This window comes from Schistocerca nitens, chromosome 1, assembly GCF_023898315.1.
Source record: "Schistocerca nitens isolate TAMUIC-IGC-003100 chromosome 1, iqSchNite1.1, whole genome shotgun sequence".
In the NCBI taxonomy this organism is placed as follows: domain Eukaryota; kingdom Metazoa; phylum Arthropoda; class Insecta; order Orthoptera; family Acrididae; genus Schistocerca; species Schistocerca nitens.
Window position 1 is genome coordinate 107,103,573 of NC_064614.1, and position 12,222 is coordinate 107,115,794.

Sequence of the window (12,222 nt, forward strand, 5' to 3'; positions counted from 1 at the left end):
TATATATATATATCAGTTCATGACATCCAGTCTTACAAATTTCGTTTTTCTAACGGACACACGTCCAGATCGTCCGCTCTCAAAACTCTGCCCTCTCTCTTCCCACATCCACCATTGCTGGCCGCTCACCTCCAACTACACAACGCTATGCGCTGTTCACATCCAACTGCCCAACACTACAATAGCAAGTATTCCAACAATGCAAATCAGCCACAGACTGCACACAGCACAGTCAGTGATTTTCATACAGAGCGCTACGTGGCGTTACCAACATAAAAACCTAAACAGCCTACTTACACTTTCTTTTACAGAGGATAATAATAAAGTCCATGAAACATTTTTAGAAACTTGTATTGGTAAATGGTTGCTGCCATATGCGTATCAGAAATCAAGAGGAAAAAGAAATGGGTGGTGTGCATCGTGTGCGTTTGCTATGTTACATAAAGTTTTTAAAAAGAATTTTGTGAATTGTCTGAAAGGGGAATCTAATAATAAGTGATTACTATCATTTTTGACGTAGTGAGGGATGTTGTTTCAATGCAAACGATAGCAGATTGCGAAATAATACTGTACTTGAAAGCCACACTCTCAAAGTTTTCTTTTGAAACGTGGTACCGGTTAGTTTGGAAAATCGCCGAGAAGGGCGCCACTGACATTGTTTAGTGAAAGTGGCGATGAACCAGTCAGAGAAAGCGTTTTGTGTGCTAGAATTCGCTCTTTACCAGTCGGTAGTGAGTATGCAAAGAGCTTCACGTTACAGTTCTCACAAGATTTTTTGTTATAAATTTGGTATAATTTTTTTGGGTATAAAGCTTTAAACTAGCAACTCGAATGCCAAACACTCACCTGAAGATGGCTGACTGGCTGTCAGCCGAAATATCTTGGCAGGAAGTGGACGTTTTCCGGCTGCAATCTCGTAACTTCATGGAAGACACCACCAGTTTACAACAGCGTAGTGAAGCGGCACAAGAAATCCTAGAAGGATAGTTGCTTGTGCGATGCAAAAGGTTCGGGCCGGCGATACGTGTCAGTACAGACAGTAGGCCGTGGGAGGGACGTGCGTGTTGCAAAGTCCTACAAATCCTACCTGTCGAGCTAGTGCGGAACTGAACATCCCTCAGTGGAAAATCCTTCATAAGCAATTAAAGGTGGAGCCGTATAGACAGCACCTTCTGCAAGACGTAAGCCGTCATTACAAATTGCGCCGTCTGCAGCTTTGCACTGATATGCTGAGCCATCTTTAAAATGGCGACTTCGCAGGCACGTTGATCTAAAGCGATGAGACCACCTTTCATCTTTCACGACCTGTATGGGGGACAGAGAATCGACGTGCAGCTGTAATACGCCCTGAATTCCGAGAAAGTTAACGCGTTCTGTGTGCGCAGTGTCCAACAAGACAGTGTATAGTCCCTTCAATGCGGAGAGAACTGTCAACGGTATCAGATACCTCCATATACTGATGTTGTCGCTCATGGCATAACTTCTAATAAGATAGCGCCCCTCCACATTTCCACAGTTGTGTTCGAGATTACGTCACTGACAAGGGAACCTCCCCATCGCGCCCCCTTCAGATTTATTTCTAAGTTGGCACAGTTGATAGACCTTGAAAAACTGAACACAGATCAGTCGAGAAAACAGGAAGAAGTTGTGTGGAACTATGAAAAAATAAGCAAAATATACGAACTGAGTAGTCCATGCGCAATATAAGCAACATCCAGGACAAGCTGAGCTCAGGAGCGCCGTGGTCATGTGGTTAGCGTGAGCAACTGCGGAACGACAGGTCCTTGGTTCAAGTCTTCCCTCGAGTGGAAATTTAAATTTTTTGTTTTCAGTTTGTGTCACAAAGTCTTATGTTTTCATCCCTTTTTTGGGCGTGATTATCACATCCAGAAGAAAACCTAAATCGGGAAAGGTAGAAGAATCTTTTTACCCATTCGCCAAGTGTACAAGTTAGGTGGGTCGACAACATATTCCTGTCATGTGACCACATGCCGTTACCAGTGTCGTATAGAATATATCAGACGTGTTTTCCTGTGGAGGAATCGGTTGACCTATGACCTTGCGATCAAATGTTTTCGGTTCCCATTGAAGAGGCACGTCCTTTCGTCGACTAATCGCACGGTTTTGCGGTGCGGTCGCAAAACACAGACACTAAACTTATTACAGTGAACAGAGACGTCAGTGAACGAACGGACAGATCATAACTTTACGAAAATAAAGTAAGTAAACTTATAACTCGAGGGAAGACTTGAACCAAGGACCACTCGTTCCGCAGCTGCCCACGCTAACCACGACAGCACGGCGCACATACGCTCAGATTATCCTTGATGTTGCCTATCCTGCGCATGGACTACTCAGTTTGTATATTTTGCTTATTTTTTCATAGTTCCACACAACTTCTTCCTGTTTTCTCGATTGATCTGTGTTCAGTTTTTCAAGGCCTATCCACTGCGCCAACTTATAACTAAATCTGAGGGGGGTGTGATGGGGAGGTTCCCTTGTGAGATGTTGCCACGTCGGTGAATAGGCCGTGTTGCGCTATTCGAGTGGCCACCATGAACTCTGGACTTGATGGGTTTGGGGAGCTACATCAAGAATAGAATAGATTTTATGTTCGACGGATTTTATGTTTCGCCTTTACCACAGAATCCTGAAGAATTGCTACAGCGCATCGCAGCAGCTGTCCTTACCGTCAGTCCTGTTATGTGGTATCGGGTATGAGCAGTATTGGGCTACCAGTCAGATCTGTGCCATGTGCCGAAGAGTCGACACACACAGAAAATTTGTAAACATCGTAAAAAAACCTTTGAGAGTTAAACTTTCCCGTACTGTATCATTTATTACGTTGTTCTTGGTCACTTATCTATAACTATTTTTTGAAATGTTTCATAGACTTCATAATTGTGGTTGACACGAGAACAATGTCGTCGTAACAGGAACGACTCAGCATTGGCGTACTTCATACTGAATTGTTACTTGAGAATCGGATGATAGTACGAACTCGTGGTCGTTATTAATAAAATAATAATTAATAATGTATTCATTTCTAAAATAGTGCAGAGCTGTGGATGTAAATAAGCGGAAAATAATTTGATTTACTCTGCTGTTTTCCTGTAGATATTATAAACAAAGCTCAGAAACCAGAACAGTGATTCGTGAATAATCCATTTAATTAGATGAGCGCTAGAAAAAATATCGGTTTCCGTATACGTAGGAAACAATTGAAAAATAGCATTAACCCAAAAATAATTAGGCCGGATGTGATGAAACTTTACCATACAGACCCATTGAAGAAATATGAAAACACAGTCTGTTTAATACGCGATTGATTATGTGGCGGGTGATGGAAGATATTGGTGGCTAGTCGTCATGCACACACGTGATTTTCACGAAGTTTTCTAGGCACAATAATTGATATTACCTTTATGGTGGCTGCGTTAGGAATAGTTAATATTTTCGCTCGGGCCTATGTCCTGTTTCTTCGAATGCGGAGCAGCATCCATCGGTCATCGGCTGTGCTTGATTACAACTCTGAGCGAACTCGTTACTTCACGCCTACTACTGACCGACCAAGGAAAGTTACTGGTGATGGGACTACATAGTGCCATTTTCTGCTTCGAAGTGATTCGTCTGAACGTAGTCATGTAATCAGGGAAAATGAAAAACGAAACGATAAATCTGTCCGCATAGGAAGTGTGATCTCAAATGTGGCCTCAAACCTAAACGTTGTGTCCAATATGGCCCGCGAGCACTCAAAAACAATAGCAAGGTACGTGGTAGCCAACATTAGCAGCGACTTCAGCTTTCTCCAGAGGCCCTTACAGGCAGCATTTGGCACGCGTGTCGCACACACTGTTTACTTTAGTAGAAATCCTCAGAGAAAATATTTACTTGCAGATTCTATCATCACTATTACCTATACAAGGGCTCCCTGTCTTAGACAATGAAAACTGTTGTTACTCATCCGTCCTCTCAGCTCTAACTCTTCCCTCTCTATCGCACCTCATATCAGGTCTCTCTTCCTCTATCTTTCCCCTATTTCTTTCCTTTAATAATATAGACCCCACTACGCCTCAGCCCGTAATTAATTTCCATTTGCTACCATTAGCCTTCCCACCTTCCCCATCTCCACCTTACAACCCACTTGACACTTTCTTTGCACTCATACCATACCATCCAATAGAACCTTTAGCCATACCTCCCTGTCACTATTCCTGCCCTGTCCAAATTTTGTCGCATCGCTCTGCAGATCCTGTTCCTTTGCTCTTTAAATTCTATCCCTTCCCTCACGTAACTCTACTATTTCCAGATCCTTGCTCTACCCTTCCCAATACATCGTCTCCAAAATTTCAGTGAATGTGAACTGTTTTTAATATCTTTACCCTTTCTACGCCACAATGCGATATTATATTTTAAACTTAATTTTTTTATTTACTACTATTTTAAAAACGAAAAGATCAGCAATTAATGTTGTTAATAACAAAAGAGAAAAAAGAATGTTAATTCCTAAAAAATGCAAATATTTTCGCCTTTATAATTATAGTACATCGATTTTAGATTCATTAGGTCCATGAAGAGAACGTTTGTACCTCTGTGACCCCACGAATGAGATGAAACAACAATGAAAAAGTAAATTATAATATATCTGTTTTATGCATTTTAGGTTCATTAGATCTATGAGCAGAACATTTGTACCTCTTTCAGCCCTTCCCCTATCCATCAGAGACGAGCAGAATAAAACAACAAACAAAAAGGAAATCCTTGGATTACAAGTGCTGTACAACTACCAAATGCGCTATTCGTTCATGCTTTTACGAAGCCTTGCACCTTCTGTTTCTGTTTTGCCTCCATATCTTTCAAATTCCTCTTAAAGATTTCACTTCTTGTACCTAATCAGTGGACGTGGTCATTCCCGATTACGATTACCAACAATTTTTTTACTGCAAACGCAGCTGATTGCTATCCAGTCGAGAAGGAGACAAACTGAGCGGCATAACTGAGATTTTTTTATTTTTACCACTTACTCAAGTTCTGCTATTTGGTTAATTTGTCGCATTTATAGCATTATCTTAGTGGGCTATACACCCCATTATCTATGCTTGATAATTACAATTTGTGGAAAATGCAATTGCAAATAATAAAATTCGTTGACCAATTTGTGGAAAATGCAATTGCAAGTAATAAAATTTGTTGACCGTCATAACCGGAACTGATAATATACGAAAGTTATACAAAGGTTGTGAATCGAATTTCTCATAAAATTATGATCAATGGTTGCTTGAGTAAAACGTCTGGATAAATTTGTATTCACATCCCTAACACTGTACAAAGAGAATTTTGTTGTAACAAAAGGCTTTTGAGGTGGCTTCGAAAAAGTTTTCATAGAACGCAAGCTCTAGTACAAAAACCACTAAACATGGTACTTTAACTACACGAAGATGTATTCCAATATGGCGCCAGTTCCATTGTACCTGTGACGTGGAAAGCTACTTTCTCGTGGTATTAGTTTGTATTTCGTAGTATTTGCGGAAATGAGATGGGATCTATTTCGTAATTCACGCTGATGAATGCTTTGTAGCGTGAAATTCCATCATGTGACGTCACAGATAGGGTGGTGCCCCTCGTCGCCCAGTCCGAGCGCGGGTAAGTATCCACATCACTTTAAGTAGAACGAACTGTGGCATTGTGGGAGTACCGCACAGAACGTTGTTGCTAAATGCGCAACTGTTCTTGCAGGCCAACGTTTTTTTGCCGAACTATACGGCTGATCAGTTTTCTGTTGGTTTTTAGCGCTTACATGGCATCTTGTTTGTTCTTTTTCCTCTCTTTTCTCCATTTATGTCCGTCGGACATACTTTATGACATATGCTTGCTATTACGACAGTCATTATGTCGCTGTTTCTACGTCGTAATTTACCAGGTAATTACCAAGCATAAAGTCTAGGTTTAATGACAGTGCGTACAGAGGAAAATTGCAGGCATTTCCTCACGAAGCGTTTGTGAATGGAGTAAAAGGTTATCCTTCGTAGTAATTCCAAACTATACGTACCAACTGCTATTCGTTACAGAATTATTTTTAAACTAGAGACGTAAATATAAGATCTTCTTAGCATATATTTAAGAAAGGGCAGAACTAAAGAGGCGGATAACGATTCACCATCTATCTAAATCGCGTGTTCTGTAAAAGTATTTCCTATGTTTGAGAAACGGAACGGAGGCAATTAATTTAAATCAGTGCATGTTATTGGATCTAAAACCAAATCATCAATGGCTGTTGCACCACGCACTTCAATGATCGAAGGCAATTGGTACCGGCTTTGGGCTGGACGTCACTAAAAGAAAGGCGTTTTTCGCGCAATGGAATCTTCTCACGAAATTTCAATCACCAACTTTCTCCTCCGAATGCGATAATATTTTGATGACACCTGCCTACATGGGGAGGAACGATCACCACGATAAAATAAGGGAAATCATAGCTCGTGTAGATATAGGTATTCATTCTTTCCGCACACTATACGAGATTGGAATAACAGAGAAATGTGAAGGTGGTTCGATGAACCCTCTGCCAGGCACTTAAATGTGATTTGCAGAGTATCCAGGTAGATGAAGATGTAGATTTGGCCTTCGGCGCACTCGCCGACGTGCTTCGTTTGCATATAGGCAAAAACGCAATTAGTCATACCAGTTTACTTTCCGCCAGTCAGCTACTGTCCATGTTCTGTGGTTTTTAGCCCATTGACCAAGCGCAGCTTTATGTACCTGTACGAGTAATGGCCTCTTGGGAGGTGACCGATTCCAAATGATCGCTGCATGCACTGCCCGTTGCAACGTTCCGTCGCTAACAGGTCTGCCTGCAGTAATTCACGTCGGGTTTGAAGCGATTTTTATTCACAACCCTTGAACGCGTCTTCGGTGGTGACAGGATCTTTTTCCGACCACAATTTTGTCGTCGTGTGTCGTGACCACGAGTGATACACCATTGCTTCTACACACGTGAAGGGTCCGCCGCAAACCACCAACAAATCCAGCAACTTCACACACCATACGGGCACGGGCACAGTCATACGTGATGACCCCTTTCTGCCGCTCTGTCAGTCCTTATATTTACCCTTGTTTATGCACAGTACCTCCTTGAAACACAAATGTCTCACTGGTTGCTACTGCCTTATGCTCACGCAGAGGCAGTGCGCGCGCACTTGAGCTCGTGTCTCGACCGCTGCACCCCATACGTAAAGACTTAACTACACTATTGGCCATTAAAATTGCTACACAGCGAAGATGATGTGCTACAGACGTGAAATTTAACCGACAGGAAGAAGATATTGTTATATGCAAATGATTAGCTTTTCAGAGCATTCACACAAGGTTGGAGCCGGTGGCGACACGTACAACGTGCTGACATGAGGAAAGTTTCCAACCGATTTCTCATACACAAACAGCAGTTGACCGGCGTTGTCTGGAGAAAAATTGTGATGACTCGTGTAAGGAGGAGAAATGCGTACCACCACGTTTCCGACTTTGATAAAGGTCGGATTGTAGCCTATCGCGATTGCTGTTTATCGTATCTACATCTCCATCTACATGACTACTCTGCAATTTACATTGAAGTGCTTGGCAGAGGGTTCGTCGAACCACAATCATACTATCTCTCTACCATTCCACTCCCGAACAGCGCGCGGGAAAAACGAACACCTAAACCTTTCTGTTCGAGCTCTGATTTCTCTTATTTTATTTTGATGATCATTCCTACCTATTTAGGTTGGGCTCAACAAAATATTTTCGCATTCGGAAGAGAAAGTTGGTGACTGAAATTTCGTAAATAGATCTCGCCGCGACGAAAAACGTCTTTGCTGTAATGACTTCCATCCCAATTCGCGTATCATATCTGCCACACTCTCTCTCCTATTACGTGATAATACAAATGCCCTTTTTTTGCACCCTTTCGATGTCCTCCTTCAATCCCATCTGGTAAAGATCCGACACCGCGCAGCAATATTCTAACAGAGGACGAACGAGTGTAGTGTAAGCTGTCTCTTTAGTGGACTTGTTGCATCTTCTAAGTGTCGTGCCAATGAAACCCAACCTTTGGCTCGTCTTCCCCACAGTATTATCTATGTGGTCTTTCCAACTGACGGTGTTCGTAATTTTAACACCCAGGTACTTAGTTGAACTGACAGCCTTGAGAATTGTACTATTTTTCGAGTTATCGAATTCTAACGGATTTCTTTTGGAACTCATGTGGATCACCTCACAATTTTTGTTATTTAGCGTCAACTGCCACCAGCCACACCATACAGCAATCTTTTCTAAATCGCTTTACAACTGATACTGGTCTTCGGATGACCTTACTAGACTGTAAATTACAGCATCATCTGCGAAAAACCTAAGAGAACTGCTCAGATTGTCACCCAGGTCATTTATATAGATCAGGAACAGCAGAGGTCCCAGGGCGCTTCCCTGGGGAACACTTGATATCACTTCAGTTTTACTCGATGATTTGCCGTCTATTACTACGAACTGCGACCTTCCTGACAGGAAATCACGAATCCAGTCGCACAACTGAGACGATACCCCATAGGCCCGCAGCTTGATTAGAAGTCGCTTGTGAGGAACGGTGTCAAAAGCTTTCCGGAAATCTAGAAATACGGAATCAACTTGAGATCCCCTGTCGATAGCGGCCATTACTTAGTGCGTTGCACAAGAACGATGTTTTCTGAAACCATGCTGATTACGTATCAATAGATCGCTCCCTTCGAGGTGATTCATAATGTTTGAATACAGTATATGCTCCAAAACCCTACTGCAAACCGACGTCAATAATATAGGTATGTAGTTAGATGGATTACTCCTACTACCGTTCTTAAACAATGGTGCGACCTGCGCAATTTTCCAATCTGTAGGTACAGATCTATCGGTGAGCGAGCGGTTGTATATGAGTGCTAAATAGGGAGCTATTGTATCAGCGTAATCTGAAAGGAACCTAATCGGTATACCGAGCGAGGTGGCGCAGTGGTTAGCACACTGGACTCGCATTCGGGAGGACGACGGTTCAATCCCGTCTCCGGCCATCCTGATTTAGGTTTTCCGTGATTTCCCTAAATCGTTTCAGGCAAATTCCGGGATGGTTCCTTTGAAAGGGCACGGCCGATTTCCTTCCCAATCCTTCCCTAACCCGAGCTTGCACTCCGTCTCTAATGACCTCGTTGTCGACGGGACGTTAAACACTAACCACCACCACCACCACCACCTAATCGGTATACAATCTGGACCTGAAGACTTGCCCGTATCAAGCGATTTGAGTTGCTTCGCAACCCCTAAGGTATCTATTTCTAAGAAACTCATGCTAGCAGCTGTTCGTGTTTCAAATTCTGGAATATTCCATTCATCTTCCCTGGTGAAGGAATTTCGGAAAACTGCGTTCAATAACTCCGCTTTAGCGGCACAGTCGTCGGTTACAGTACCATCGGCACTGCGCAGCGAAGGTATTGACTGCGTATTGCCACTTGTGTACTTTACATACGACCAGAATTTCTTCGGATTTTCTACCAAATTTCGAGACAATGTTTCGTTGTGGAACGTATTAAAGGCATCTCGCATTGAAGTCCGTGCCAAATTTCGCGCGTCTGTAAATTTTAGCCAATCTTCGGGATTTCGAGTTCTTCTGAACTTCGCATGCTTTTTCCGTTGCCTCTGCAACAGAGTTCGGACCTGTTTTGTGTACCACGGGTGATCAGTTCCATCTCTTACCAATTTATGAGGTATGAATCTCTCAATTGCTGTTGCTACTATATCTTTGAATTTGAGCCACATCTCGTCTACATTTGCATAGTCAGTTCGGAAGGAATGGAGATTGTCTCTTAGGAAGGCTTGTAGTGACACTTTATCCGCTTTTTTAAATAAAATTATTTTGCGTTTGTTTCTGGTGGATTTGGAAGTAACGTTATTGAGCCTAGCTATAACGACCTTGTGATCACTAATCCCTGTATCAGTCATGATGCTATCTATCAGCTCTGGATTGTTTGTGGCTAAGAGGTCAAGTGTGTTTTCGCAACCATTTACAATTCGTGTGGGTTCGTGGACTAACTGCTCGAAATAATTTTCGGAGAAAGCATTTGGGACAATCTCGGAAGATGTTTTCTGCCTACCACTGGTTTTGAACAAGTATTTTTGCCAACATATCGAGGGAAGGTTGAAGTCCCCACCAACTATAACCGCATGAGTGGGGTATTTATTTGTTACGAGACTCAAATTTTCTCTGAACTGTTCCGCAACTATATCATCGGAGTCTGGGGGTCGGTAGAAGGAGCCAATTATTAACTTAGTTCGGCTGTAAAGTATAACCTCCACCCATACCAATTCGCACGGAGTATCTGCTTCGACTTCACTACAAGATAAACCACTACTGACAGACACAAACACTCCACCACCAATTCTGCCTACTCTATCTTTCCTGAACACCGTCTGAGACTTTGTAAAAATTTCTGCAGAACTTATTTCAGGCTTTAGCCAGCTTTCTGTACCTATAACGATTTCAGCTTCTGTGCTTTCTATTAGCGCTTGAAGCTCAGGGACTTTCCCAGCACAACTACAACAATTTACAACTACAATTCCGACTGTTCCTTGACCCAAGCACGTCCTGTATTTGCCATGCACCCTTTGAGATTGCAGCCCACCCCGTACTTTCCCGAGGCCTTCTAACCTAAAAAACCGCCCAGTCCATTGCTGCTCGCGTTGGTCGAGATCAAATGACTGTTAGCAGATTATGAAATCGGTCGGTTGAGGAGGGTAATACGGAACGCCGTGCTGGATCCCAACGGCCTCGTATCACTAGCAGTTGAGATGACAGGCATCTTATCCGCGTGGCTGTAACGGATCGTGCAGCCACGTCTCGATCCCTGAGTCAACAGATGGCGACGTTTGCAGGACAACAACCTTCTGCGCGAACAGTTCGACGACGTCTGCACCAGCATGGACTATCAGCTCGGAGACCTTGGCTGCGGTTACCATTGACGCTGCATCACAGACAGGAGCGCCTGCGATGGTGTACTCAACGACGAACCTGGGTGGACGAATGGCATAACGTCATTTTTTCGGATGAATCCAGCTTCTGTTTACAGCATCACGATGGTTGCATCCGTGTCTGGCGACATCACGGTAAACGCACATTGGAAGCGTCTATTCGTCATCGCCATACTGGCGTATCACCCGTCGTGATGGTATGGGGTGCCAATGGTTACACGTCTCGGTCACCTCATGTTCGCATTGACGGCACTTTGAACAGTGGACGTTGCATTTCAAATGTGTTACGACCCGTGGATCTATCCTTCATTCGATCCCTGCGAAACCCTACCGTTTAGTAGGATTAAGCACGACTGCATGTTGCAGGTCCTGTACGGGCCTTTGTGGATACAGAAAATATTCGACTGCTGCTCTGGCCAGCAAAAAATGGTTCAAATGGCTCTGAGCACTATGCGACTTAACTTCTGAGGTCATCAGTCGCCTAGAACTTAGAACTAATTAAACCTAACTAACCTAAGGACATCACACACATCCATGCCCGAGGCAGGATTCGAACCTGCGGCCGTAGCGGTCGCTCGGTTCCAGACTGTAGCGCCTAGAACCGCACGGCCACTCCGGCCGGCGCTCTGGCCAGCACGTTCTCCAGATCTCTCATCAATTGAAAACGTCTGGTCAATGGTGACCGAGCAACTGGCTCGTCACAATACGCCAGTCACTACTCTTGATGAACTGTGGTACCGTTTTGAAGCTGCATGGGCAGCTGTACATGCACACGCCATCCAAGCTCTGTTTGACTCAATGCTCAGGCCAGAGGTGGTTGTTCTGGGTACTGATTTCTCAGGATCTATGCACCCAAATTGCGTGAAAATGTCATCACACGCCAGTTCTAGTATAATATATTTGTCCAGTGAATACCCGTTTATCATCTGCATTTCTTCTTGGCGTAGCAAAAAATGGTTGAAATGGCTCTGAGCACTATGGGACTTAACATCTACCGTCATCAGTCCCCTAGAACTTAGAACTACCTAAACCTAACTAACCTAAGGACAGCACACAACACCCAGTCATCACGAGGCAGAGAAAATCCCTGACCCCGCCGGGAATCGAACCCGTTGGCGTAGCAAATGGGCAGTAGTGTATTTATTTGCGCGTGCGCACTGGGGTGACTAATTCTTTGTGCGGTGAGCTTATATGGGGACGGCG